Below are 12,189 nucleotides of genomic sequence, written 5' to 3' on the forward strand. Positions count from 1 at the left end.
CGATACATGTAGTGTCCGAAATAGGAAGTATATTCACCCCTTCTACAAATTCATACTGAAGAGACTAGAACGGTACGAGCAGGTTGAACAGTACATGTCGAACTTGTGCATCATTTCCCTGCCAAGACATTTTTTTGTCGGTTTGACCACTTCGTCGCGTCGCAAGCAATAACCTTTGACATATACCTACGTGTCAAATGACGTTCAATGTTATGGCTTCGAACATTGAACGTTTTTAGTATAAATATTCTATTTCAGCAAGTATTTTTTATATCATTTCGATTTATCACCACGATTACCACTTATAAATAGTATACAATGTCTATGAATGCTTGATTTCCGCTGAATATCATTTTATTTCCAACTTGAATGCAAGTAGCGACATCGGAAAGATCAACATCGCCCTAAACGAACTTCGAATTGAATAGAGTTTTACTATCGATACCTCAACAAGTTTTCAGTCATTTTATTCGTAAATATTAGCAATTTCATAGCATTTTTGCCAAATTCCTGCCGCTAGAAGACTTGACCTCGATGACCTGTAACTTTTATATATTTACGCATGTGCAACAGTTAGCTCTTGCGACTCACCATGCAACTAGTTGCATCGTGTACGCGCTCCCGTCGCAGTTGCTAGCCTCGTCGCATGCGACAAATTGCTTCTTGAGTTGCATCGTGTAACTGGGCCTTTAAGTTTGACGGTAAATTGAGATGAAAATGGCGAAAGATTGCAAGTGTGTATCAATTTTATCAATAGAGAATCGGTAGCCTATATACTATTTAGGAGTGAACGCAGTGTGTGGTCATCGCGTCCAGCACGCGACTATCCAATATATCGCAGCTATATATCGAGCAACGCTTCAGAACGTATACGCATGCGCGAACATGTATTCTCAGTTCGATTTTCGCGCAAAAATTCAACATGTTCTCTAATTTCCAGGGTAAATTCTCTCATATCTCCTTGCATTAAAATTACGGGGATTTTTTATCTGAAAGTTTCGCCGTAAATAATGCATATACCGAAGACTTTCCGAGTCAGAAAAGTTTGACCTCCTGAGGAGAATTCATTGACCTTACGTATAAATAAATATGACCCCAAAAGACTCACTAATTTGAATATGAATACCAAAATTGTATCAAATTTTTAACCCCTACCACAATTTTGAACGGCTGTGCGTTAGATCGCGAAAAACCTCCGTTACATCGGATTCCAACTGTAATTTAACATACTTTTTGTGACAAAATATCCGTCCATGTGACAACACTGAACTTCTCTTTCGAAAGATGGCTTGACATGGGGTTTCGATACGTAGAACATCTGTAAAGTTAACTGTGCACTGGGGTAACTTGTAAGCTGTATCCGGATAGCTATAGCCGGCCCTAGTGTAGTGTTGTACTACCATAGATACAATGTATGCTTTTTATCTTGGTCTAATATATTAGTATGGGAGACTTGTCTCAATCTGCATAACAATAAAGGTATTCCCCGTCAACGTCATTTCACTTCGGCCTAGATTTCTGACCGGAGGTATTGATAATGTCAACAAATAAAAAAAATAAAAGTTACACGAGTATCATTTACGAATGTCATTCTTTTTGACGTCAGTTTATTTTATTTGGCCCCTCCCACCTGTCAAACACAGACGACGACAAATCACCCGCCAAACTTCAAATTGTAAGTATCGTCTGCCAGGTGCCATTCTGTACTGTCAACAGGTGGTTGTCACTGTTAGCATAAAAATGACGTTTGTTTGCGCCCATGCCCCCCGAACCAGAACTTCTGATGGTAGATTATGTGGTGGAAGTTTGCTGGAAGTGTCAAGCGGGATTATCGCTCGAAATGCAAACGTCACTTGTGGAGAATATCTCTGCAAAAACCATTACATGGCAGCAGTCCGTCTGAGATTTTGTTCAAGCCCCAAAACACTAGGATTCCATTCACGTAGTTATGTACAACTACCATTGAAGTATCACTCAGTTTTTGATGAACTTGGTCAAAACAACCATAGCTATCGACGTGGTTCATACATTTGTACTAATTGTTACAAAAAAATTGAAGAAATAATTGGACCAAAAACTTCTCAGAAGAAAAAGTCAGATTCAAAGGTAAGTTGAAGTAAACTTCAATGTGAATTTGATACAGTTGGTCTCTGACGACATTTTCCCCAAATTGACTGAATGAACAATTAGACATATAATTATGATCTTTATTGATGCAATCATGAAATGAAATAATACAATGTGGTAAATCTATTTTATAACTCATTGTGTAAAAGTTGTTATACTTTACTTTGTTCAATTTGTTGGTATATATGTACTGGTAAAAAGGGTTTGACCTGCAAGTGTAGTTGTTGTTGCATGTCCCTTTATATCTGAAGAATATATTTACTAGAGTAATGAACAACAGCACTAATGAAATGACCTGTGGTTATATTAGTCATATTATTCAAAAACTGAATCTCGCTTCCATCTCACCAAACTAGACATATTTCTGCCAACCTTGTCATTTTCTCATTATTTACATTTTTTTTATATGTTGGTTGTAAATCAGTGCTCTCACCATTTCATTTGCCACAAAGCATATCAAACTACAGTCAACTGAAACATGCTGCCCATTTTTTTTTCAATATGTATTCTTACAACAAAGAGGTTATGTATGTTGCAAAACAATCCTAGAATATGCATTACTGGTTGCAGTATGTCATTGCAGATGACTGGTTGATTTGTTGCAAATCCAGACTGTTATTGAAATGATTATTCAAGACTTTTTCCTATACATTTGCATACTGAACTCCTGAGTTTTTAACAATGTATGTATGTATCAATATATACATGTTGGTCAACATTGTTTGCTAGCATATTGGTTTTGGCAGTATATCAAACTGTTTTAAAATACTTAAGTAATATAATGTTTGAGATTGTGGCACTGAAGTTTCTCAATGGACGAGTACAGTGTACTTTTAATAAAAGTTTGTGTTTGCTAGAATAATAAAATTAAGTTAAGAAAAACAACACAACAAAAACATGTAACTGACTAGATTGTCCTCAATGTTTATTAAAACACACAGAGTACTTCTCTTGATTTAACAGCATTGATATGCATGGTCATTTAACTATGTACATAGATCAGTCTTTGCTAACGGTAATTTAATGGTGTAGAAAAACACAAATCAGTGAACAGATCTGTATATCTGCATATTCTTGTTATTGTACGAAATACATATTTCTGGTAGTTTCTGTGATTGACCACATTTAATTTATGTCCAAAGTCAATATTATGAATGCAAGGAATAAATCTCTTCACATCTTAGTTGTTCCTGACTTCTATGTAGAATTACATGTAGGAGTTCCAGACATTTTTCAGCTGATGATTGATTATGGCTGTGCCACTAGTATTGTAATATCACTGAACATCCAGCAATTACCTGTAAATATAAATGCAGATATATATCCATGTAAGTTTTTGGAAATATCTTTTTTAGGAACACAAGCATATGGACAAGTCAGCACAAGGGGGTGTTGAAATAACATTAGACTACTGGAACAAAATACAGAGAATGATGTCTCAATGTCCTGATATTGGTAAGCTATTTTTTTACCTCTTAGGCTAACTACATGTATCTATTATGGGATATGTGGAATAATATCAATGTTCAAGCTGGTGAGAGAGAGTTTCTCTTGGAATATAAAAAATACAAGTAAAACTTCTTCATAATCTACCTCTGCTCTGACAGTCTTTTTTCTTTTCAGAACCACCTACATGTTTTCCACAACTGCTGGCAACTTTTCAGAAAGAATTATTCCGACACCAAAAAAACAATCCCGAGGAGAAACTTTACAGTCCAAACCAGATGAAACAATTCTGTGAGGAAAAGTGTCCTGGCTTGTTTGATCTTATGGTATCTGCACTTTCCAGAGATGATCCAAGATTATCTTATGATAGGTCAGATGTCATAGAACAAAAAGCAACAGCGGCACTCCACATTCTAGCATATATGAGGTAAATTACGTGCTACAATTACGTCTTCTCTTGGATGTTCTTAAGTCTGAACTGTATGTGGTACATGTATATCTCTTTGGTGTTAGATAACTTATTCATACTGTCATCTTCCATTGTTGAAGTTGATAGAAAATTAAGCATTATGTAACTGTTAATATCTCTCCAGCTACTATTTTCCAGTAATTCACAGGCTGAGTTTATACAGTATTTACTTTTAGTAATGCATAATAATTTACATAAAACCATGGCAAAACTAATCAAGTATAGTGTTTACAACGATTCATGTAGCCATGATATGTGTCACTTTTCAACAACCATCCAACTTATGTGTTGTGCATGTAATGACAGGGATTTCCTCAGATTTTGTTGATATGTACCAACAATTATGTCATCAAATATTTCAAATATTATATCTAAATACCAGGATTGAGTAATGAACGAGTGTGTTTCACTTTGTAGGCAATAGTCATCATATGTGACACATTTCACTACAACTACAAGACCGGTCTATATATAAAGTAACTGAATAATTGTCCTCCTTCATGCAGATCACAGAAAACAAATCAACTACAGAAGGACTGTGGCCTGAATCTTATGCAACATGGTGTATCTTATGATAGTCTAATGGCTGGTCCAATACTAGGATTCAGTGCTGCACCAAACACTATAACGCTACATAGATCTAAAACAGCCAGAGATAATACTCCACTTGTTTCTTCTCTACTATTAAGAGCAAGAAAGGTAAAGTTCAGTGTATATTTCATTTATTTGTAGACAGAAAGAAATAATACAAATATACTTTCATATTGTTATCATTTTAACAGAATGATTTTAGCAGAACTTTAGCAATTCATGTGCAGTTACATTATTCTTCATCACATACTACACAATAACTTATGTTCAGCCTCACATTTCTCATGGGTGGTGCAAATAAATATGATCTCTAAATCAACAGACAAACCAATTACAAAAATAAAATAATTGTTACTATAGCCATGACTCCTTGTGAGTTTCGCTAATTCTCCTGAAAGGGATAAAGTTATTCTAGACCATGACAGAATCCATGACGCGAGTACCAGTGTGAAAGACTATTGTCAAAGTTGCACTTTTCACTGGACTTATTTATAGTTGTGATAAACTCTGTTTTGATGTCAAAATTATTATCTTTCTTTACAGGAAAGACATCTAGTGATTCATCTACTTGATGATTTCACTAACATTCAACCAATAAGACAGGCAACAAATTTAACCACATTCAAGGTATCCAAAATGGCTTCCTCACTAGTAGACGTTCATACACAAATCCTTGCAATAAAAAAAAGACAGACTCCACACAGAACAGTACCTGTTGAAACAGCAGAAGGCACACAAGACTGTGTTGGTGGTATTGGTATTGAAAACATACTTGAAATCATGACCATGGGAATGACGGAATATTCTACTGTCTGCATCAACACATTGCCACAGTACATGAAACACCTTGATCCAGCAACCATTGAGCAATCACTCAAACAGTTCAGGTAAATGCCCCTCTTTTACTACATAAAGTTCAGGTATTAAAGGGGAATGCCACTCCAGGAAATAGAGCCATTTTCATATGTGTTGGTTTTTATACTGGAGAGTCATTACATGATTTTACTTCACCTACAATTACTTGCAATTTCAGAGAACAGCAAGTTGATCTTGTGCCTTTATATAGGGTAGTACTGTATCTTTACTATGGGATATTGCATCATGGAAGTCTTCACAAATTGAGTATTCATAAGCTTGGAGTGTCTATACCCTTGAGTGTACAGAATCTCATTGCGCAACTTGAATATATTATTTCTACTAACTCCCATGATGCAATGTTCTACAGCAAAGATACCCAAAAGGGCACAAGATCAACTTGATGTTCTTTTGAAATTCCAACTAATTGTAAATGATGTTAAATCATGTAATGCCTCTCAAGAATTAGAACCAACACTTAATGAAAATGCCTCTATTTAGTCCTGGAGTGGCATTCTCCTTAAATGTGGAATAATATATCAGGTAACTATTGTTTTACAGCAGAGTAACAACGACATAGGTACACGTACCCTTATTAAGACATAGCTTTTTATATGTGTTACTGATCCAAACTAGGTTTTCTTGTGAGTAATCTGTAAATATCACTACCCTGTTTGTTTACTCCAGCCTAATGTACACAATACGCGCATTCGAACAGCCCTGACTTTTGGCTTGTATTTGTAAGTGCTATGACAAGATTACTGTCATTATGTGTTGGATACTACAATATGTGTCAGCTGGAATTTAAACCTTGAACACTCACAGCCTAGTATACTTACTTTCACAATGTACTTTTATGTTGGACTCAATGACAATGCGTGCAAAACTAACAATTAAATCCACTTCTATATCTATTAACCTCAGACTTTATCTTTATAAGTGTACTTAATATCTGTCCTCGTCTTTCAGGGTCTACCAACAAGAGGACCACTCAGAAAGAAGCACACTTCAAACAACATACCTCATCGACGAATTTCAACAAGACTTGCATTCCATGGAAGACTATCAGAAAGCATATGATCACATCTTTAATACATCGCAAGACTTCTTTTCATATGCTGAACAGTTTGTAATTCCTGCTCCTGGTGATTGGCCGACATTTTATTTTGTAAAGAAACTTATTGCCCAAGACAAACTTAGTGATAGCATTTTACCAATACAGGGACCTTTCCATGTTTCCCTTAATCTTCATGACGACCATGTTAAACTTTATCATTTTTTTTACAGTGACTTGTATTCCTTTGTTTTTGGGGGAAAGCTCTCATGTAACCCCAAACCATTTAAAACATCTCTTGTTATCATGGCTGCTTTTACAGGTTGGCAGATTGTACGTGATTCCATCCTTCAACATTTTCTCAATTCCAAAGACCCAGAATACCTTTGCCTTAAACACATCTTTGACGAACAGTTACCTCTTCTGACCTTTCAATACACCTCTATTTTTCGTTCAGGAAATCACAACTTATACCTTCAAATCATGCGCAGAATTTCCATTTTATTCATCATCTGGAGAAGACATCATTATGACAAATCCACTCTTTCTATGCTTTCAGACACTGACTTTTACATGACCACATTTCCTGATCTTTCTGAACTCTTTCAAACTTATTTTCCAGTCCTCACTGAGAAAAAGGTAGAAGTATGGCACTCCATTCTGCGTAGTCAAATCAAACCACACACATCACCACACACAATAACAAAAACAGCACACAGCATTGCATCAACACGACTGAACAACACATTTCACCAAAACTTCTTACATGGCTATGGCAGAGGCAATTGGCATCATGACTACACTCTCATTGCAGGTAAGACAGCCGAGTATATTGTACAACTCTTTGGGAAGGTTGCACAGAACACTGGAAAATCTTCACTACTGGAATCAAAAACAAACATACTAAAATACCAACTACCAACATTCAAAACAGACATAACTAGTAAATGCTTACCCCTTGCTTTCAGTTTTGGAATCAACAATATACCAGCCATAGATAAAGTATGTGATTTCAAACCATGTAATAATCAGGGAGATACAATCAAAGTGCTTCCCTGTGGTCATAGTTGTCATGTGAATTGTTTACAATCATCAGAAGGCAAGTGTACTGTATGTCTTCCATTACTACTTGCCAAAGTAACAGAGCTTAGTAAAAGCTTTAATGAAGCCATTCTCACTCCAACACAACACAGGATAAGAGACCAATCCAAACAAAATGACAAAGATGTGGACACTGATGACACCACTGACATAAACACCACAAAAGACAGTGAACACTACACATCACAAGCATTTAAAGACAACATGACTCACTACATACAACAATATCCACCAATACAACAGCCTACAAAAGACCACCAACATCAAAATACCCATCAACCACAGCAGAACAACAGACGATGTGCTCACTGTAGACAATATGGTCACACAAAAAAGAAACGAGGTGTCATCACATGTCCTCAATTACTACAACAAACAAGACAGAAATCTTACATTCCACAACACCATGCACTCATTAACATACATCCCATTTCCATCATGTATACTGAAGGAGAGATAAAACTTTGGGCATTGCCAAAACACATATCTCAATCTACGATTGATGGCCGTGATGGAAGCAATGCCTGTTCACTTATTACAATAATATTTGGCAACACGTACTGGAATAATTTAATCAATCATGTGTCTCTCCCACAACAGGTATTACCACCACAGTGGTTTGAGGCGACACTCACAACATTGAGAGAAGGCAACAGAGTTTATGAGTTGTATGTAAGTCAAGTTGGCAGAAATTTGTCAGTACATGAAGCAGTCAACATGTTGCCGTATATAAATGTATGTAACATAGGACCAGAAACACCTATTGATATCATTGATACAGATAATGATTCACAGACACTTACACTAACTAATCTCATATCCCAACTCACCCCAAAATCAGCAGGCATTTTCATTTTTCAGGGGAAATCCATCATATTCCTTTGTAACCTTGATTGTAGCCATATAATTATGTTTGACAGTCATATTCATGGAGATGTTGGTGCCCTTTTTCTTTCCTGCCCTAGGAGGGAAGAAATAATAGCCAGAATGTTACAATATTTTAATTCTATTGCAAATAGCACACAGTTTACACTTGGTTCTTTCACAGTATTGAGATATGCCTAGATACATACATAGTTGTGTATACTGTCATCTGCGTAAACAGAAAATAATACAAATTGGTAATGCAATTGTAAGTATTTTACTGTAAAATTAAATACAATGTAGATTTGGGTCAAGATACTTTTTTAATTTTACACACTCTCACAAAACAAAAGTCTTAAAAAAGAAAATGGAATACAATTATCTAGACTTTGTAGTATTTTAAAGACACACTGGTACAATAAATGTACACGTATGTGTTGTAACCTCCAGTAGCTCCATGTAGCAGGTGAAAATTCACTGGATACTTTTTAGGCTCTTTATGTGAGCCTTGTAGGTTGTATTTTCATTCTTTTTTAATTAATTGTACCATGCATACCACACTCTCTGCTAGTGTGTGTTGAGTATAATAAAGATTGATTGATTAATTATAGGAACCAAGAATGATGGATGTAGATTCTCATTTACTTCCACGAGAACAAGAAGTTTACTACTCTTGACTTTTGAATGTAATGTAACTAATCCTTAGAAACTATTTTGTTAGCTAAATGTGTAATGTAAACAAATCTATACTAATACTCAGTGTAGTTTATCTTAGGAAATATATTTTATGATAAGGAGGTAAAGTTTACCTGACTATCAAAGGACTTTTAACTCTTTCAATTATAATCAAAAGCTATAATGTAGCTTCAGTAAACACATTTTTGAAATTCACCTTTTGCTACTGATGTTACTAAATATTAAGAGAAAAAAAATATTGACAGTATAGTATTGTCCTTGCATTTATATTAGAGTATAGATTTTCAAATACAATGGCATTCACATTTTGTATATCACACACTGTACTTCTCATGAGTAATTTATTCAAACATATAGTAACTTCCAGTGGAATTACTAAAGGTTACAAAGTAAGGACAAAAATCAAATTATTTAAAACTAAATGAGTACATTTATGGAATTAAAGTATTGTATAATTGAGTATGTATAGTAGTACTAAAAGAACATTTGTAAATAAACTGACTATGTAGATTAATTATTATATTGTATGATCATGTTTGTGTTTGTTCATAATTGTTTCCCAACTTGTGATTTTTTTGTAAACAATACCGTCCTGGTAGAAAGAGGATTAAAACATGGTATCAAATGTTATAAATATATTCCTTTAATGATTAATTCATATTGGTATTTTTGTGATAATAACAATCCCTGAATGGAACTGTTTACCCTTGAACATTAGGGAAGTATCATCCAGTTATTCAACATACTCATCACTAATATTAGTAATATGGTTGCTAGCAGGTTCATTGTTTACATATACGTGTGGTGGAGGAACGTACAGTGACAATGTGATAAACAAGTATGTAAGTCGTAACACTCATTACTATACGATGAGTGTCATTTACTTACCTGGTTAGGTGACGGTTATTCCCATTGCAAACACTCCGATGAATCGCATGGAAATGAGTCAATTTCTACGTACAAGTTACCTACGATATATCAATAATAACGCCATCGTGTTACAAATTCCATACTTGTCATGAGTACATCCATGATCCATTACGCGGTGAAGTTATACACGCTCTTCGATCATGTTTTCTCAAACGGGAACAGCAAAGGAAGTGTCCTGTTATATGTATGAAATCATTGTCCACAGGTCTACCTAAAACGTGTTTTAAATAAAGTGCGTATCTCCAGAGGAAGGCAGGGAGAACGTGAGCTCATGGCGTACATGTGCACCGACCATGCACGTCCATTTATTTTCATTTCCGCATATTCTGACGCATGCGCATTGCGTTTTGAAGCGTGGCTTATATATCGCTACATTGGAACGCATGCGTACTGTATACTGTAATCAGTTGGTGGAAACAATAGTAAACATGAATTTACACAGCGTCTCGTACATTTTATTAAGACAATAAAAATGCACCACTCTGGATGCCTATTCCGCCTGTGTTAAAACGTGCTGAAATATAAATAGAATAGGGCGGACTGGGACGTAACATCAACATGCGTAATGCATGTCTAACATATGGAAATCCGATTACGACATGCGACCTGCGACCCGCGACTTGCACAATTGCGATCTGCGACTTGCACAACTGCGACCTGCGACTTGCACAACTGCGACTTGCGACTTGCACAATTGCGACCTGCGACTGCGACTTGCACAACTGTGATCTGCGACTTGCACAACTGCGACCTGCGACTTCCATAATTGCGACCTGCGACTTGTACAACTGCGACCTACGACTTGTAAACCACTGTGACATGTTTTCATTTTAATAAATATAAATGACATAAATAAATTGATTTTGGCAATTTGTAACACTTCAATGATTGCGCGTTTGTTTACAACCTCGTTTCCAGAAGTGATGTGTATCACGTGCGCCAATCTGATTAAAATCCGATGTTGTGAAAGCGGCTTGATGTCCTTATTTACCTCTATTCATTACGTTTGTTTTGTTCGGAGTGATCGCCGAAGGCGGCGATCACTCCGAACAAAACAAACGTCACTCCGAACAAAACAAACGTCACAACACGATGAATAGAGGTAAATAAGGACATCTAGCCGCTTTCACCACATCGGATTTTAATCAGATTGCTACTTATCATGCCAAACAACATGGAACAGTTTGTAAAAATTACATATCAAAGTGTTCAAAAGATATCTTGCCTTCAATACTATTGAGTTTTACAGTGAGATGGTGGTGGTACAGAACAAGTTCTAACGTGTACTCGTAAGTCGTACTGCAACTAAAAATCTGAATAGCACTCCCAGTGGCCAAACTGTATAATCTTTCATCTTTCAGTTAGCTAGTCAATGCCCATGAACAGACTATATTACATTGAGGGTGGGGGGTGGGGGGTGGGGTGGGGGATGGGGGGTGGTTCAATATATCATTCTTTCTTTTTGGGTATTTTGCAGATTTCCCAAGCCTTGTTGGCAAACTTCAACAGTCCCTCAAATTTCAAGAGAATCCGACACCGTTGATGGACTACACGCGTATGTTGTCATATTCACATGCGCCAGGACTGTATCATACGATACACAAGTCCATCTCTACAAACAGGCAACACAGTGTGTCCAGGGAGGTTTTACAACACCAACGGACATCTTCCTTGTTGGCAAATGTTGCATACACTTTGCTATTTCAGGTAACTGTAGGACTCCAACATCTTCTTTACACTTTCTACCTATATTTAAAAAAGAAGAAGTCATGTTAGTACAATTCTTGATTATTATTCAACAACTTTGTGATATTTCTTGTGTTTAGGTCACAAGTTACAAATGAAATTCCTATGGTAGTTGGTCAGTACATGGCACAACATGGTACATCAAGTACAGCACTGGCATTAGGTCCAGTTTTGGGATTTGGACTGAATCCAAGGACAATATGCAGAACTAAAAACAGGATAGCCAGTGGTCATAACCAAATAGTGGCAACTAAAATATCAAATAACTTGGAGGTAAACTCAAATTTTCGAGATGGTTTTCTACAATATG

At 36.1% G+C, this 12,189-nt stretch overlaps 1 long non-coding RNA gene across 1 annotated transcript; it reads right to left on the minus strand.

Annotated features, from left to right (window-relative positions):
* Positions 1-2,222: 2,222 nt before the first annotated feature.
* Positions 2,223-10,454, minus strand: LOC144453990 (uncharacterized). The gene is made up of 3 exons (XR_013482470.1): positions 10,092-10,454; positions 8,474-8,604; positions 2,223-3,425 (listed from the first exon to the last, which is right to left on the minus strand). It is a non-coding gene; the product is annotated as an uncharacterized LOC144453990 (long non-coding RNA).
* Between the last annotated feature and the right edge of the window lie 1,735 nt (positions 10,455-12,189).

This window comes from Glandiceps talaboti, chromosome 3 (genome assembly GCF_964340395.1).
Source record: "Glandiceps talaboti chromosome 3, keGlaTala1.1, whole genome shotgun sequence".
Taxonomy (NCBI): Eukaryota; Metazoa; Hemichordata; class Enteropneusta; family Spengelidae; genus Glandiceps; species Glandiceps talaboti.